Here is a 17,626-nt window from a genome sequence, read left to right on the forward strand (position 1 = left end):
AAATGTTTATATTGCATTAGGCATGTATTGGTCAAGATATTGCTCAAGTTTTGGTTTTTTAGCATTTGTTATCATGATATTCATGATTCTAGAAAGTTATGGGTAGTTTTGGGTAGTGGTATGGAGGCCTTCCTGAAAAAGTGGCATATATTTCGTGATTGCATGCACCGAACTGAGGAATCTGGGTCATAACCACTGGCAGCCAAGCCTACTTGTGTAGTTATAGCCTCCCAACCACATGCATGTAGTGTTATGGGTGTGGTTGGCGAGTTTCTCTTATGAAAAAGAGTTCTAGCTCAAGGATTGATCACCTAGGGTGGTTTGCAGGATCCTAAGTGGTATGTAGTCCCTAAGGGATGGCTATAAATTGTCATTTAGTCGGCCACACTTCCATAACTGGAGCTTGGAGGTTAGGTCATGTCATAGTGACACTCAGCTCATGTTAATCCTGGAGAGTTTTTCGTAGTGGGTAAATGTGGGAGGAGGTGTTACATGGGCCTGCTTACTAGACAAAGCATTGTCTTTCAAATTGTATTATTAATTTAGTAAAATTTCTTATCATTTTCTTTTAGTTAATTGCTTGGTATTGTTTCTTACACTTCATTTGATTTATATCATTAGTAAGTAGTTAATTACACTTGTTGTTCCTTATGAAAATGATATTTAATTGATGTTACAATTGTTGTTTCCTTAGTTGATGTTTTTTTTTTTCTTTAGTTACAATAGTTATTCTCAATTATTGTTTCTGAAGCTTGATTTCCATTTCGATAGGCATAGAATTATTTCGTGAAATATAGAATAATCTCATTCTTAGAATGAATAATTGTGAGTTTCTTTTGATGAGGATCTTAATTTGTTGTGAGATTCAATCATAATCCTTCAAGCAAGAATTGATTTGATTGGTTAAGTAGTGTGTTCTTTAATTTAAGAGTCAATTTCTATTATTGGGTTGGAAAATAGATCATTTTAAGGCCAGAGTTAGCTACTAGTAATCTCTTGCATACATCTTGTCAATTACTTTGGAAGAAAATATGAACCCTCGGGTTGATATTAATGTTCATACTTTATTGTTATTTTAAAGTAATCTAGGAACCCAACTTTTTGGCGTTGTTGTCAGGGATGTTGTCAAAAGAGAGTGTTATGGTACAAATATTTGGCTGTAGATGCATACCTGATTCCCTGGGGGTTGGATATTGAAGATGGAAGGTAAGAAGCTATGCACGCACCCTAGGAAAACAATTATGGTGGTGTCTGCCCTTGGTCGTTAGTTTCAATTCATTAAGCATGCATGACGAGGAAGAAAACTAGAGGTAAGAATCAAATAGAAATAGATCCAAAATTTGCTTCAACAAGCACTAAAAACGAGAACAATGTAAATTATCAAACATGAACTATAAACTCGAAACGAGAACTCTAGCCAAAAAAACATGAAAAACAACTTGAAAGTGAAAAGTGTTGATGCTCGAATAAATTTTCTTTTTCGAGGTAAATTTTCAACATTTTTAAAAATTTGAAGTAAAAGCCAATAAAAACCAATTTTTTGTGCAAAAAGCACCCTTAAAATGAAAAATGTTGATGCTGGAATAATGTAATTTTTTTCGGGGTAAATTTTCAACATTTCTTAATAATGACTTTAAATATAAAATATCATGACTTTGAAAACCTTAAAATTCCAACGATTTTCAGGCAAGGCATTAAAGATAAAATATCACATCTCTAAAAAGACTTAAAATTCCGACAATTTTCAAGCAAGACATTAAAGATAAAAACATCACGTCTCTGAAAAGCCTTAAATTTCCAACAATTTTTAGCCATGTTGTTAAGAAAAAATATTTACAATTGTTGTCAATCATCACATTAAAGATAAAATATTATGACTTAGAAAAAATTTAAAAATTTGACAATTTTTCAACGATGGAATTAAAACCAAAGACCGTGACTACAAAAAACCTTAAGTTTTCAACATGTTTCAACCATGGCATTATGGAATAAATTTATGACTAAAAAAACTTTAAAAATGAACACCTAAATGAAAGAATCATTACACCAAGAGTAATTTATTTTTTAAATGCTCTTCCTCCTCGCGCAGCCCAGCGGCCCCATGGGCCCTGGGCGGGGCAAGGGTGATTCCCTTGTCTCGCCTAGGCCCATTGCCCTTGCCCCGCCAAGGGCCCATGAGGCCTCAAATTATTATTATTATTATTTTATTTTGAAATTTTTTGTAAATGTTATATATATATATATATATATATATATATATATATATAGTTTTTAATATGATTTTTTTTATTGTTTTTTAATTTAATTTAATGTTTTTTTTAAATGTTTTTTACATGATTTTTTTTTTCATAAATTGAATGTTTTATTTTTTTCAACATTTTTTTTTGTTAATTTTAATTAAAACTTTATCTAAATCATTTTTTTTTTGGAAAAGAAAACTTCAAATGTCATCATCTTTGGATATAAAATTCATAAAATTTGCTATTTTTCTAACTTTTTTTTGTTCATTTTTTAAATAAAAATATTTTATTTAACATGCCATTTTTAGCAAAGGTCCTAAAATACATATTTTTTAATTATACCTATATGCAAAATGTGTATTTTTTGTCGAGTGTTTAAATTTATTGTTTTTTAGTGACAATTATTTTGTGTATTGGAGTATTAATCAACGATATATAAATATATAAGAAATCTCAACCTCAAAATATGAATGTTATTATTTTTTTAAACTTTGCAAAAAAAAATTAAAATTTATTACAATAAAAAAAACATTGCAAAGAAAAACAAAAAATACATGTTTGGAAAACCCTTAAAAACAAACATCTTAGGAAGAAAAGCCAAAAGAAAAATAAAACAACTTGAAAATGGTTAAATAATCAACATTTAAAAAAAAATGTGCATACTTAGGACATAAGAAAATTTAAAGTCTTAAAAATATGCATTAAAAAAATGTTGATTTTTTCAAAATCCTCATGAAAATCACCAACATTTAAAAATAATTATCCACACTTAATACATGAGAAAATTTAAGGTGTAAAAAAAGGCCCTCTAAAAAAAGGGATTGATGTTGCATCAACACTTTTCAAAATTAGCATGAAAATCACTAACATTTTAAGAAAAATGTTCATACTTGATACATAAATTTTTTTACAAGTGTCAAAAATATGCTAAAAAAATGGTGTATTCTGAATCAACACTTTTCAAAATCGAATCATTTTTTTCTACATCAAAAAAATGGGTACTCACTACAGTTCTCGTTTAATACTTTACATTGTTTCAAGGTTAAGTTGGTCTTAGATGAATGACCTTTATAGATGAAATCATTCGAAGATCAGAGTCTCAAGCTCTGGAGGACCCCGATTGATATCCAAGAAGGGCTCTACTGTTATTACCCCTCCTATAGCAAAATCCTTTGCGCTGTTGAAGCTGAGATTCATAATAAAACTTTGGGATATGAGGAGTTTTCAAGCCCCATCAGACAAGCATCCTGATCCTCTTGAAAAGAGTGAGGGGCACTCTTGTAATTTAAAATAAGGGAGAGGTGAAATGAGTAATCCACCTTTTCAACCTTGTTAACAAGAGCTACCTATAACACCCGTTATAAAAAGGGAGTCAACATTCCTAACTTGAGCAGTGTCGTAAGGCCTAGACAGGGTTCAAAATCTCATCATCAAACCAACCTTTTTTAGTTAGTACCCCCTAATTTTGGAATCCCTGGGGGTACTGGTAGATTTTTTACCAAATGGCAGGGTAGGTGTAAAGTAAAAAAGCTTCAACGATAGAGTTTCCTATTGTTGATCCTCAAGCAAATGCACCCATGAAATTTATTCCCCTCTAAGGCCTTCCTAACTTTCATGGGTTGGCCTCAGAATACCTAGATGCATTTTTATTTGAATTTGATGTTTTCTGTCGAGGTTATGACTACACCATTGATCCCTTGAAAATGAAGTTATTTCCTTCTACTTTGAAGGCAACAACTCTACGATGGTTTATGAGATTAGGAGGTGGCATTATTAATTCATGGGATGGAATAAAACAAGCCTTTCTCACTAAATACCAGGATTATTGTTGATCCAGGGATTTAAAAGAAGAGATATTTAAAATGACTTATAACGAAGATGAAACTTTGGAATAATATGTAGAGAGGTTTCAGAGTAATTACAAAGGTCACCTTATACCACTCTTCCTAAAGAAGTACTAAAAATTTCCTTAATTAGAGGAATGAAGGATGAATGGTTAGAAACACTCAATCTAATGGGGAAAGGGGATATTTCTCAGGAAGATTATGATGATAATTGTTAAACTTTGTAACATTTGTTCCAGTGGAAGCGTAAGAGGTAGGCATGGGATATGTGATCCTTTACACAGAGCTAGCAAGGTTGCATGTGGAGGAGTCACTCGTGCAAAAATTTGTAATTTTTTAGAAGATATTAAAACTAATATATTACGCACACTAACTACACAGTTGGATATTTTACAGGTGAAAAAAAAGCATGCTGAGACAAAATAAGCATTAAATTTTTTTGTGCTCATTGTCAACGAAAGCATGGCCATAAAGAATGCCCACTGGATGCAACTGAAATATGTGCTATTTGTGCAAAGGAACATTCGAATGATCCTTGTCCATCTCTCCCAGGATTAAAATATGTTTTTAAGGAAGTTGAGGAGGAACTTGAATTAGCATATATGGTGGTCCAACAATGAAAATGGCAGTCCTTCCCTCTCGGTATGGCCCAAGACCCTTTTATGTTTTTCCCTGATCAATATAACCAACATCAATATTCTGTGTCACCATGGAAAAGTCAACAACATCATAGAACATCTTGGAAACCCCAAAATATTCACCATCCAGGCCAAATCAACAATTCCCTGGACACTCATTGAAAAATCAACAATATTTTGGGTTGCTTTGGAAAAACCCACAAAATGTTCCATATCCTCTTCAATGTGTGAACCAAGTCACTCAAGGGCCAATACGGACCCAAAATTGGCAAAGCTCCTTTGGTCTTATTAATCAATCATTAGGAGAATTACCTCAATAACAACCATCATCACAACCATCACTCCAATTACCTTCAAACACTCTACCACTGCTACATACACAATTTCTTGCACAACTGAATCTGAATCCAAATAATAGACCTATACAACTTGTAGAAATTGATGATGATTATGATTGTTGTCCCCACTCTTTGGAATGTAATGAAATTCAATTAAGGTCGGGGTAGACAATTTCTACATAAAACTCTCTAATAAGCCTTGAACAATTAGAGAGTGAAAAACACAATATAGAGCAAATCCAATCTGAAAAAGATTCAACAATTGCAACTTATGGTGGGTCAAAATCACTCGATGAACCTACTAGAGACCAAAAAGTAACTAAAGTTACAGTTGCTTCTCCCCTGTTTCTAGAAAGATTGACCATAAAGAGGTAACCAATATATCCTGAGTTTGATTTGATACGAGAATTGCACAACCTTCGTGTTAAAATTACTCTTCTTCAATCCATTGAGGACGTGCCTATTTACACAAAAAATATTAGAAAGCTATGTGTTAAAAGGGCTAGACGAAAACCTAAGAACCCTCCTACTATTCATGTGGTGGGCAAACTATCTGATATGATTTTAGGAAAATAGATCTTTGCAAAATATAATGACCCCGAAGATACTATAGTCACAGCTCAAGTGCATGGCATTAACTTCTCCAATACTTTGGTGGATCTAGGATCTATCATTAATAGCATAACGCTTAAATCCTAAACTCTCCTTAAATTGGATACACTAAAACCAACACTGATTACACTGGAACTAGCTGACAGATCTATAATTAAACCAGAGGGAGCTCTTAAAGATATCATTGTTTCTATAGAATCTTGGTAATATCCATTTGATTTCCTAGTTCTTAATCCTAAAGATAAATTAGAAGGACATCCTTTGATATTAGGCAGGCCTTGGCTTGCCACTTCTAATGTGTACATTGGATGTAGAACTGGAAACATGATAATTTACAACGGAATTGCTACCAAGAATCTTACCCTATACCCACCTGCCAAGCCCATCATGGAGGCTCGCAACTCGATATGGTTTTTTCCTGATTATGAGAAAGATAATTTGCATCCTGGCCTCCCTATTGATAGCCCTTACTTTTAAAAAAATATTCGACGCTCTCAACAACTTCTTCGCCAACCATGTACTGTAGAATATCCAACTTGTCAAATGTTTGGAGTTGTATTGGACAATGAAGCCCAAGGTGATCATATGGAGGAATCTACTAGTGATCACATTCCTATGATAGTACTTTGTAATAAAATCCCTATTGAGATTGAGCCTAGTAAAACACTAAACATAAATGATGGCCTTGCTGATTCTCAATGTGAACTATTAATACAATTTATCTATAAACACAAACAATCTCTCATTTGGGACTATACATATATGAAGGGCGTTGAACCACAATTGTGCACACACCATATTAGTCTTGAGAAATATGCCCACCATATTCATCAACCCCAAAGGAGGCTAAACTCACACCTTAGGGATGTATTCAAGTAAGAACTCCAGAAACTTCTCAATGTTAATTTTATATATCCCATATCCCATAATCAATGGGTCTCGCCATTCGTTTTTTCTCCTAAAAAGAATGGAAAATGGATAATTTGCATAGATTATAGGGAATTAAACAAGGTCACACAGAAGGATATTTGTCCTCTTCCATTCATTTATCAATTCCTTGATATCCTTGTTGGGAAGAAATATTTTTCCTCCCTAGATGGATTTAGTGGATACAATTAGGTTGAGATTGCTCAAGAAGACCAAGACAAAACCACATTTACTTGTCCATGGGTTATGTTTGCATACCAAGTTCTTCCATTTGGTCTTGGAAATGCACCCGCAACCTTTCAAAGAACAATTCTGAATATATTTTTTGATCTGATTAATGAAGGATTTGAACTTTATATGGATGATTTTACACCCTATGGTGATGAATTTGATGAATCTTTAAGAAATTTGGAAAAATTTCTCATCAAATGTATAACTACCAGATTATGCCTTAGCAATGAAAAATACCATATTTTGATGACCAAAGGTGTAGTACTGGGAAATTCCATATTTGTTGTAGGCATTCAAGTAAACTTGGCAAAAATTGAGGTAATTCTCAAACTTCTTGTTCCTCGAACACCAAAAGTGGTACATAGTTTTCTCGATAGTTTTGGTTTCTATCAACATTATATAGCTCATTTTTCCAAAATTGCAACACCTTTATATTCATTAACATGACATGTAGAGTTTTATTGGATTGACAAATGTGATGATGCTTTTGCAGAACTGAAGAAATTACTATTGACAACATCGGCATTGAGGGGTCCAAACTAGAAATTGGCATTCGACATATCCTGTGATGCATATGATACAACTATAGGAGCAGTATTGGGACAGGAGGAATATAGAAAACCTTATGCCATTTATTATATTAGCAAAAATTTTAATGCCTATAAAATTAAACTACATTGTGATGGAGAACAAATTTTTCGTCATTATTTATGATGTTAACAAATTTCATCACTATATTACAGGTTAATATCTCTTTTTGTATATCGATAATTATATTATTAATTACATAGATAAAAACCCTGTTACAAATGGTAGAGTGGCATGTTGGTTAGTATTGTTGTAGGAATTTGATATCACCATAAAATACCGCTTGGAAAAGAGAATCTCATCGCAAACTTTTTGTGTAGCATTCCCCCTCCACCTAATTATTCCCCTATCGAAGACCGATTTTTATATGAACATATATTCGGTGTATCAATTAAGACACCATGGTACACTAACATCACAAACTATCTTGCAGGTGGAAAATTACTACCACATCTATTGCCTCGAGAAAAGAAACATATTATTCAATGAAGTGCTCGATTTTAATGGATAAACGATTATATTTCCCACACAGGGGCAGATTTGCAAATTCACAGGTGTATTAGAGAAGATGAGGTTGATTATATATCCTCAAAGCTTTCCATGATGAGTCATGTGGACATCATTTCGCTAATTGTAAGACTGGACACAAAGCATTGTAGATGTGCTATTTCTGGCCCACTATATTTAAAGATGCTAAGAAATATGTTCAGAGTTGCAACAACTGTCAGAGAATGGATCAACCCATCTAGTCTGATGAAATTCCCCTTTAGACATAACTTGCATTTGAACCATTTCAAAGTCTGGCCATGGATTTTGTAGACCCTATCAACCCATATTCAAACCAAAAATCATATATTCTGGTATGTAAAAACTATGTCACAAAATGGGTGAAAGTGACAACTATTCCAAGAGCTACAGAGGAGGTGGTCATAAATTTCTTATTTGAACTCTTCGTTTGATATGGCCTACCTAGGGAACTCATGACTGATGGTGGAACCTAGTTTACAACCCATAAGATCTCTGCAACTTTGTAGAAATATCATATTAAACACAAAATTACTTCGCCATATCATCCACAAGAAAATGGTCAGGTAGAAAGCATTAACAAAGTTTTGGAAAATATTTTGACCAAGATAGTAGCTTCTAATCACCGAGATTCGACCTCTAAGCTTCTTGAAGCCTTATAGGCCTATCACACAACTTAGCGCAATACTACTTATTTTTCACCTTACCAGCTTGTTTATCGTCAAACCCCAATTTTTCCAATTGAATTCGAGATCAAGACTCTGAAAACTTCCTAAGAAGTTGGTTTGGATCTTTCAGAAGCAAAAAAACAATGTTTAAAACAACTTAATGAATTAGACAATATGCACCTTGCTGCTCTTTAGTATACATTTCTAGTCCAATAGTAAAGGGAAAAATGGCATGGTTGCCTTATCAAAAGAAAAACCTTTCAAAAAGGTGATTATGCATTACTAAACGATTCCAAGTTTCAAGAATTTTCGAGGAAGATTCAAACAAGATGGTTAGGCCCCTATGAAGTTAGTGAGGTACATGATAATGGAACTGTGCGCCTCACTACCATCAATGATTCTATCATTTCTTTTCTCACCAATGGTCATCGACTCTCCCTCTATCATTGACCAGTTACAAAGGATTAATTTCTTCATGCAGTTACGGATGATGAAAATTGCATATTATAGCCGAATAGGGGAATACCCCCACAATTGCAATTTCGTAAGTCTTCTTTTAAAATGTTTTATTAAAAAAAAGAGTGTTATTTGTTTATTTTTAGTATTTTTATGTATATATTTCTTTTCATTTTTATTTTGTCCCAAATTTACAATTGTTGTTACTCAAATCACAACTGTTGTTACTTAATTTTCAATAGTCAGTTATCGATTGTTGTTACCTAAGGCACAATTGTTGTTCCACAGTAGCTGATTACTGATTGTTGTTACCTAAGTCACAATCATTGTTACCTAAATCACGACTACTATTACTTTGGTTACACTTATTTCTACTTTGATTTCTTTTTATCATTTTTCTCCTCTTATTCCATTCAATACTTATAGGTCTTGCTAATCTTTCCTCTTTGGTTCAAATCAACAAACATTTTTCAGTATTTTCATATCCTTTTTTATTTAATGATTGTGCTATTAGTTATCTTTGTTTATTTATAAACTAAATTGTATTGTAAGAGGATAATTTTCTAAAAGGATGATTTCATCATGTTGACTTTCAACTTTCCTAACTTGTCAAGTTCCTGATTTTGTAAAATCGATGATGATTATATTGTTTTTAAATCATTTTGACATTATCAAGGGGTCCAATTAGAAAGTGTGGGGTTGGATGATTCCTCATGCCTATACGAAAGCCCTCAATTGATTCCCCATGGAAGTTTGAACGAAATGAATTGTTTTCAACCTCAATCTTAATAAAGAAAATTATATTTATCAACAGTCACTTTAAGGTTCTTAGTTTTTGAAAAGCAAGACTAGCCAAGCTTAAATTAGTTACTAGAAAAAAAACGTATGCCATCCCTAGCTCTTAAGGAGATGAATTTCCACCCCATATATTAAGTAATATTTTATGATTAGCAATAATCATAATTGAATTTGAAAAACAAAAAACAAAAAAACAAAAAAGAGTCATTGGAGGATAGGAGGTCTCATCACGAGTCGACCTACCATGATTATAGGTATTAATGAAGTAACATTACCACTACTGATCACCAAGCCAAGGTAATGGCCTTCGATCATGAGGCTGAAGGATAATAGGTTTCATCACAAGCCGACTTGTTCACTTTATTAGTTCCCATGAATGGTATCATTATTAACTAGTCACCACGCCAGAACAATGATCTTCATTAGACATCTGAATAAACTAAAATTACCTTGTAACTATGTATTTATTTCTAATATATGGGACACTGGAATCTCAATGGATTAAAAGGGAAATGTTGTTGAGGCTATGGACGCCTGCTGGAAGCAGTGGCTATGCCTATGGTATGGAAGTTAATTTAATACTATGATCTACTTGGTTACCTTGCCTTTTCAAAGCTAATTACTAATAAAGTTTATTGTTGTATATGTATAATGTTTCCTAGAACTTATAATTTATGAGGTGACATTTAGTCAATTCTCGGATAGTGATGGATATGATTTATGTCTATTAGCAAATTTTAAATATTTATTTTACATTTTAGGGACAAGACTTTTAAATATTTATTTTACATTTTAGGGACAAGTCTTTTTGGAAATCTGAAATTTGGCAGTTTGCATCATCTAACCTATTATTCTCTTATTCTACAAATTTCATACTTTTAAACATAGATAAATAATTTACTTGATCAAATCACTATTTAGAGGCCCTTATCTAATGCCCTTTGAAAGTTTATTTTTCTGATCATACTTGTTGATACACTATACTTTAATGGTGATCCCTCATCATTCCATTTATCCCTTCAAAAATACACATAAAATGAATCAATCATTATTTTACGATTTTCGAAAATGACCTTTTGAGGACCTCTCCTTGATTATTTTATGTGTCAACATCATTATGGTGACCTACCATAACTTTCAATTACTTGGAATCACCAATTGACTAACTTCTTGCATGATGATTGATGTACATGTTAGTTGAGGATTGCCTTTAATTTCATTGGGGGCATGAGGTTGTAATAAATGAGTAATTATTTGATTACATTGCTTCATGCCAAGCCTCATATGTTATTATTTTGGTACCAAATACCTTGTCTATTTTATGTGTTGTAACCTTGGTTGTGAACAATAGGCAATTGGTAAGGCTAACATTATCTTGTAGAACTTACAATTGTTCTCTTCTTGAATAGTTGACGAGGTTGCAACAATGGGAGGACAGTCTGTTTAGCATGAACCTAGTCATTTGCTAATTGCATATGAACCACACACATCTTGAACTGCATCATATGGATATATTACTTTGAAGGATTCAAGGGTTTGACAGGGAAATAACATTAGAATTCATGCATAATATGAGCAAAGGGATAACGATAGTGAAAATTTTGCAAGTCCAAGTTGATGAAAAGGATATAGCGGAAGTTACGAGACTTGTAGTAGAGGGAGAGAAATGGTATGAAATGCACACTTCACTACAAAATTAATCTTTCTTATTTTTAAATGATGGAGAATAATTAGTTAAGAAATGAAGGGATACAATCCAATTCGTTTTCAGAATTGTTGAAGGAATTGGTAGGAGTTATTCAGAGATATATTACATGCGATGGGAAATACGATGTGTTCTGTGGATGCCACCTCAAGATGATGGTGTGCTTGAGGAAAAGGGTATCCCTAAATATCAATTTCAATTTGAAATCTATCTTACATGAGAATGCATGTAGAATGAAAAAGCTAAGGACCCTGCCCCAATAGTGAGTCATCATGGGATAGTTAAATTGTTGGTGATGAGAAGTCTAAACCAAGCCCAATAGACTTTGGAAAGTCTTATAGGAGAAGCCATGCATGAACAAGAAGCCCAATAGGAAAATGATTAGGAAAACCTCGAAGTTGTTGAAAACCCTAAGGCAACCCTACCTGAAAGTAGAAATTTTGAAACCACAATAGGTAATGAACACCCATAAGTTGGAATTGAGGAGCAGAATTTTGAAGGAAACATTGAGATCTCTCAAAATTATGCCACTCTGTTTGAAAACACTCCACAGGAACCTTCAACTTTTCAAAATTATAGTAGGACAAAAAAGTGAATTGCATCTTTCTTAGCTTCTTTACCCAAAAGAAGGAGAAGGTCGACTAGGTTGCGTAAGTTGCAGTAAGGTCAAATTTCATCTTCTCCTAGAGAATAAATTTCTCCCATCAATGAAGTAGATTTAACTCAATAAATTCCCAATGAAAGGGAAGTACAAAACCTTGAATAGCTCTCTCGATGAAAATTTGGATCAAGGAACTTATAATCCTGAGGACCCACCAGGGCTCGAGAAAATGGATTTGGATCAAGAAGAATCTAATATGGAAGTGGCACAAACAATGGAAGCCGTGGAAAATTTATTGGAATCCATGGATATGAGAGATGAGACGATTGTTGTGATGCAAGAATGCTTTGATGGCCCTATCCAAGAATTTCCAATTGATCTTCCAGCTATAGAAGCCCAAACTTTTTCCACTAAGTCTCCAACCACTAAAATTCTAGAACCATCTTCTAATTTTGCAGCCACTACAGTGAAATAATTTTCTATCGACTATGTAGCTACACTCTTAGAACCTTCCTCTCTATATGATATAACCTAAATATTTCATATTGATGTTCTAATTGTTACAACACAAAAGTCATAGCATGACCTTTCGGTTGCTGCCTTCTCAGAAACTTTTTTTGATTCAGTAGCTACAAAAGCTTGTGATTTATCTGTTGATCTTTTGGTGATCGATTATTTGGCTTCTCATACTCAAGAAATAATTGTTGAATGTCCTAAAACTAAAGCCTTTACTTTTCCTCCAACAATTTTGTCTCAAGATAATAAAAATACTGCATATAAGAAAAGTAGGAAGAGGAATAACTTTATGAAAGAATTATTTCCTTAAAAGGAAGAATGTAATATTGAAACGAAAGGTGCAAAAATTTAAGAATCAAATGGTAATTGGTAAAAAAAAAATTAGAAGGAAATAGGCAAGTAATTTTAGATTCATAAGAAAAGAAAAGTTCCTGAATTTCAAACCACCGAAACTTGGACAAAAGACCCATTTTTAGTTGAAACATGGGTGCAAATAGATGTGGTGCCCCCTACACTCCACTAATTGTAGAGGTTGAGATAAGGGTATTGAAAGAGATGATATCCAAATACAAGAAAGAGATAGTCCCTATAGAGGAACAAAAAAATTTGTTTAAGTGACTTCAGGCATTAACACATACAAAGATAAAAACAATAAGGGACTTGGCAGATGCTAGAAAGGAAATCCATAATCTATAGGAGAAAATTCATAAATTGAAGAAAGAGAAGGATGATATTTATTCAATGATCCCAGATATCATAACTTGCAGAGCTCCATCTTGTAGTTATTCTTTATTCTTAACAGAGCACTACTTAATGCTTAATATTAAGGTTGTACATCATGGTCATCCATATGAGTTCACTAGTATCTTGGATTTCATACCTGCTTTTCATAACATGATGAACACAATTTCTTTTGTGTGAACTTTATTTGCAAAACTTCTTGCTCTCAAATCCAGTAAATCAAATAGAATAGAAGAAAGCTTGTAATACCTATGAATGAAATGAGAAAAATTGTGACTTGTGGATAAGGGGAGTACCAAAAAATGTTTTTTCCATGTATCTTAGGCATAAAATATTTTCATAGAAGCTCAATGTTGTTACTAAACTTAAGAGCATCCATGTAGGGGTATTGAATTCAGGACTTGAATACCTGGAAGATATACGGAAAGGAGGAGTGAGTGGAGCCAACTTAAAATGGATGAGATCATCGAAAGAGGTTAAGAAAAAAGATCCATTTGAGCTGCATAATTTCCAGCAAGCCCTCTCCAGGGTTTGTGCCTATGTCTCAATTCTGATGGAAATATGAATCAATTGGACGAGGTGCAGGTATCGATGCCCCATGATTTGGTGCTCATAATCTTATTATCAGGATGACTATGAGTTATCACAGAAAGGGATGTATGAATCCTTTCGGGAAATTAGAGACGGGTATGGATACAGGTATAGAGGAGAGGAGACCTATGAAGCCTACTCTTTGACTTCTGGACAACCAACAAGGAAGTCACACCCAATATACGAGAATGATGATTCCTACAAGGCATGGTGTTCCTGGGTTTGACACCATCTCAGGAATGAAATTGACCATACTCGTATGCGGCTCACTCCGTGCAGGCAATATTGAGCTTGAAGCAACACTGAGCCGTAAGCCATTGGGTGCAAATAATAGTACGTCACACCTTTAAAAAGGGCATCAACACCCCTATGCCTTGTCCTGGAATCACTAAGGCACTGAGACTCATGTGGGGCTATCATTAATGATGGTTCTCTTTCCTAGCTCATCGTGAATACAGTGGACTAGGTACCAGGGTTAGCCAAACAGGGCTTTGTGCCTTAGCCAAATCAAATAATTATTGGGATGGATTTGTGAGTTCTGAATTCTACATGTGGGTCCAAGCTCATCCCTTACATAAACCAGGGATGAGCTCTCGTATATGGAATGCAATGGAATGAACGTGAGCTGGTTCGTGCGGTCAGATTCTCCATCTGGCACGGAATTAGGACCTATGGCCATAGTTCCATTCATTGGGAGGCACGCAACTCACTAACTCTAGCAGGTCTGGCCCACTAACTCCAGGTGACCAGGCAGTGAGAGCTGGCCTAATGATAGCTGGATAACGAGACCCAATTGAGTGAATGGGTGGAGGTGAACCAAGTCCGTTGTGTATTCCTTAGCGATAAAGAAAGGCCGGGGCTGGATGTACACTGGAATCAATTTCCTTAGTTTCCATCGACCCGAAGCTCTTTCTCCTTCATAAACTGCCTTGCATGTCAATCACTTATTTTCTCAACACAATATATTTTCATGAGGACATGCAACAGGTTAGCTAGGGGGTAATGTTGAGCCTTGTAATTGTTATATATTTCCATCAAAATATTGAGCTTTGATATTAACTTCTTGCATTTTTTCTTCATAATTATGCCTTCCTGGAAATTAGAGATAGGTATGGAGAGGAGAGGAGACTTGCGAAGGCTACTCTCTGACTGCCTTGCATGTTAATCACTTATTTTCCCGACACAATATTTTTGCATGACATGCAATATGTTAGCTGGGGCAAAATTTTGAGCCTTGTAAGTATTATATATTTCCATCATAATATTAAGTTTTGATATCAACTTCTTTCCTTTTTCTTCATAATTATGATTCATTTTTTAGTATAATTCAAGCTTAAAAAGAATTGATTTGTTCTCATAATATCACCTTAGATAAAGTTATTTATATTTATAAATAATCATTAATTTGTTGGTTGGATACTTGATCACAAATAAGGGTTATGAGAACATGCTGAAGATGGATGAAAGTTGATGGCATTCAAAGACTATACGTGGTAGATTCAAGCAAGGCAGCCTCTAAACTAAGGAGTTGGTTGCAAACAACATTATCAGTTTTTTCACTTGAAGATATTGAATTGATTTCAATTAATAATGAAAGATCTGAGAATATTTTATTCTCATATTGTTCCTTATTCTAGATATTTATTTTTGTAATTGCTCTTTTTGTATTATAAAATAGAGAAGTTTGCTCTTGCACAGGTAATGAAGAAGAGTTGTATTTTGGATACAAGAATAGAGACTGAGGTTGAGTTGTAATTATTCAGAAAAAGTTAATGCAAAGGTTTTCCAATTAATTTCATTTTTTTATCAATTGCTCTGTTGATCTGAGTTTTCTCCAAGACAGTCCGACTCCTAGTGGTTTGGGCCCGCTTCCTGGATGAAGCAATGTATTTCAATGTGTATTATTAATTTAGTAAAATTGCTTATCATTTCATTTTATCTAATTGATTGGTATCATTTCTTATACTTCTTTTGATTTAGAGCATTAAGAACTATTTAATTGCACTTCTGTTTCTTACGAAAACGGTATTTAATTGATGTTAAACTTGTTGTTTCCTTAGTTGCTTCTTGTTGTTTCTTTCGTTATGATTGTTATTCTCAATTGTTGTTTCTGAAGCATGTTTCCATTTAGTTATGCGTAGAATTATTTCATGAAATATTAGAGTGATCTCATTCTTAGAACAAATAATCATGTTTCTTTTAATCGGGATCTTAATTCATTGTGAGAATTAATCATAGTCCTTCAAGCAAGAATTGTTTTTATTGGTTAAGTAGTGTATTCTTTAATTCAAGAGTCAATTTTTGTTATTGGGTCGCAAAATAGATCATTTTAAGGCTAGAGTTAGTTGCTAGTAACCTCTTGCATAGATCTTACCCATTAGCTTGAAAGAAAAAGATGAATCATCGAGTTGATATTAATGTTGATACTCGATTCTTATTTTGAAACAATTTAGGAACCCAACACATGGGTCTACATTCCACCATGTAGGTAGTTCAATAGCTCTTCCAAAAAGCACCACAATGGCTCAAATTACACTATCCAAGTGGCTTAGCATATATACAACAAGCACCATAGTGATTTGATCATCACTGAGCTTCCCACTGATGACACAGACTTAGACAGGCAGTCCAATGATGTAAAAGCACACCAATATAGGGAATATCATACACAATCACCAAGCATTGGGATTAGTCACAACTCCAACACTACTCCCTCTTACTTTTGCTCCAATAGTCGTTGCATTCCACTATATTTTCTCTAATTCTCCCCATTTTTTTTCCTCTGCGTTGACCCACGTCTTTTCTCTTGAGGCAACAACTCTCCCTAGCCTCAATCTATGGGGGGGATGTTGAAAATGTAACTAATTTCAGTCTTTATAATTATTGTTGTACTCATTTCAATATGTATCCTATGTAACAAACAAAGGAAAGAAAGAAAAAATTATTATTATTATTAAAGCATGGGTTTCATGTTTCTTATTTATGGCCTTCTAGTTAAAAGCACGTTCTTCATGCTTCTAGGGTTTGTTAGGTCTTAGTATTTATTGTCATGAGTCAAAGGAGTCAACATCATGTTTATAAGATTGTTCCAGGGAAAATGTAATTGGAAAAATAATTATTTTTTAGTATAGAAAGTCCTGGAAATTCCAAAAGTACAAGCCGACCCTAGTAGCTTCAAGTTCACTTAAAGGACTGAATTTGACCCATTGGAAAGGCTATATAAAGGAGTAGCTCGACCTCATTTGTCACTTACTCACCAATAAATCCGATCTATTGAGGAAGAATTGATCTATAGTTGGGAAGCTGGAAAAAGGAAGAGCAAAGGTCTATAAGGCAAAAAGAATCCAAGGAGGAAGTGAAATTTTTGTTTTTAGTCTCCATCTCTCTCACACGTGCAAAATCTAGGGTTTCTATAGCTTCCTAGAAGGGTCGAAATTATAGATTCGAGTTGCAGGTGCAACATTAGGTTACAAGAAGAGCAAGTATTCTGTTTGGACCTCGTTGACCTTGGGAAGACTTGTTTTTCTAAAAGGAGGATTGCAGGAAGAGTTGTCTTAGGGTTTTTGTGCAGCTGCTGTAAAATCGAAGTTGCAAAAGACTTGCAGTG

This window comes from Pinus tabuliformis, chromosome 4_2 (genome assembly GCF_031772625.1).
Source record: "Pinus tabuliformis cultivar Carrire ecotype Pingquan chromosome 4_2, CPIR1, whole genome shotgun sequence".
NCBI lineage: Eukaryota > Viridiplantae > Streptophyta > Pinopsida > Pinales > Pinaceae > Pinus > Pinus tabuliformis.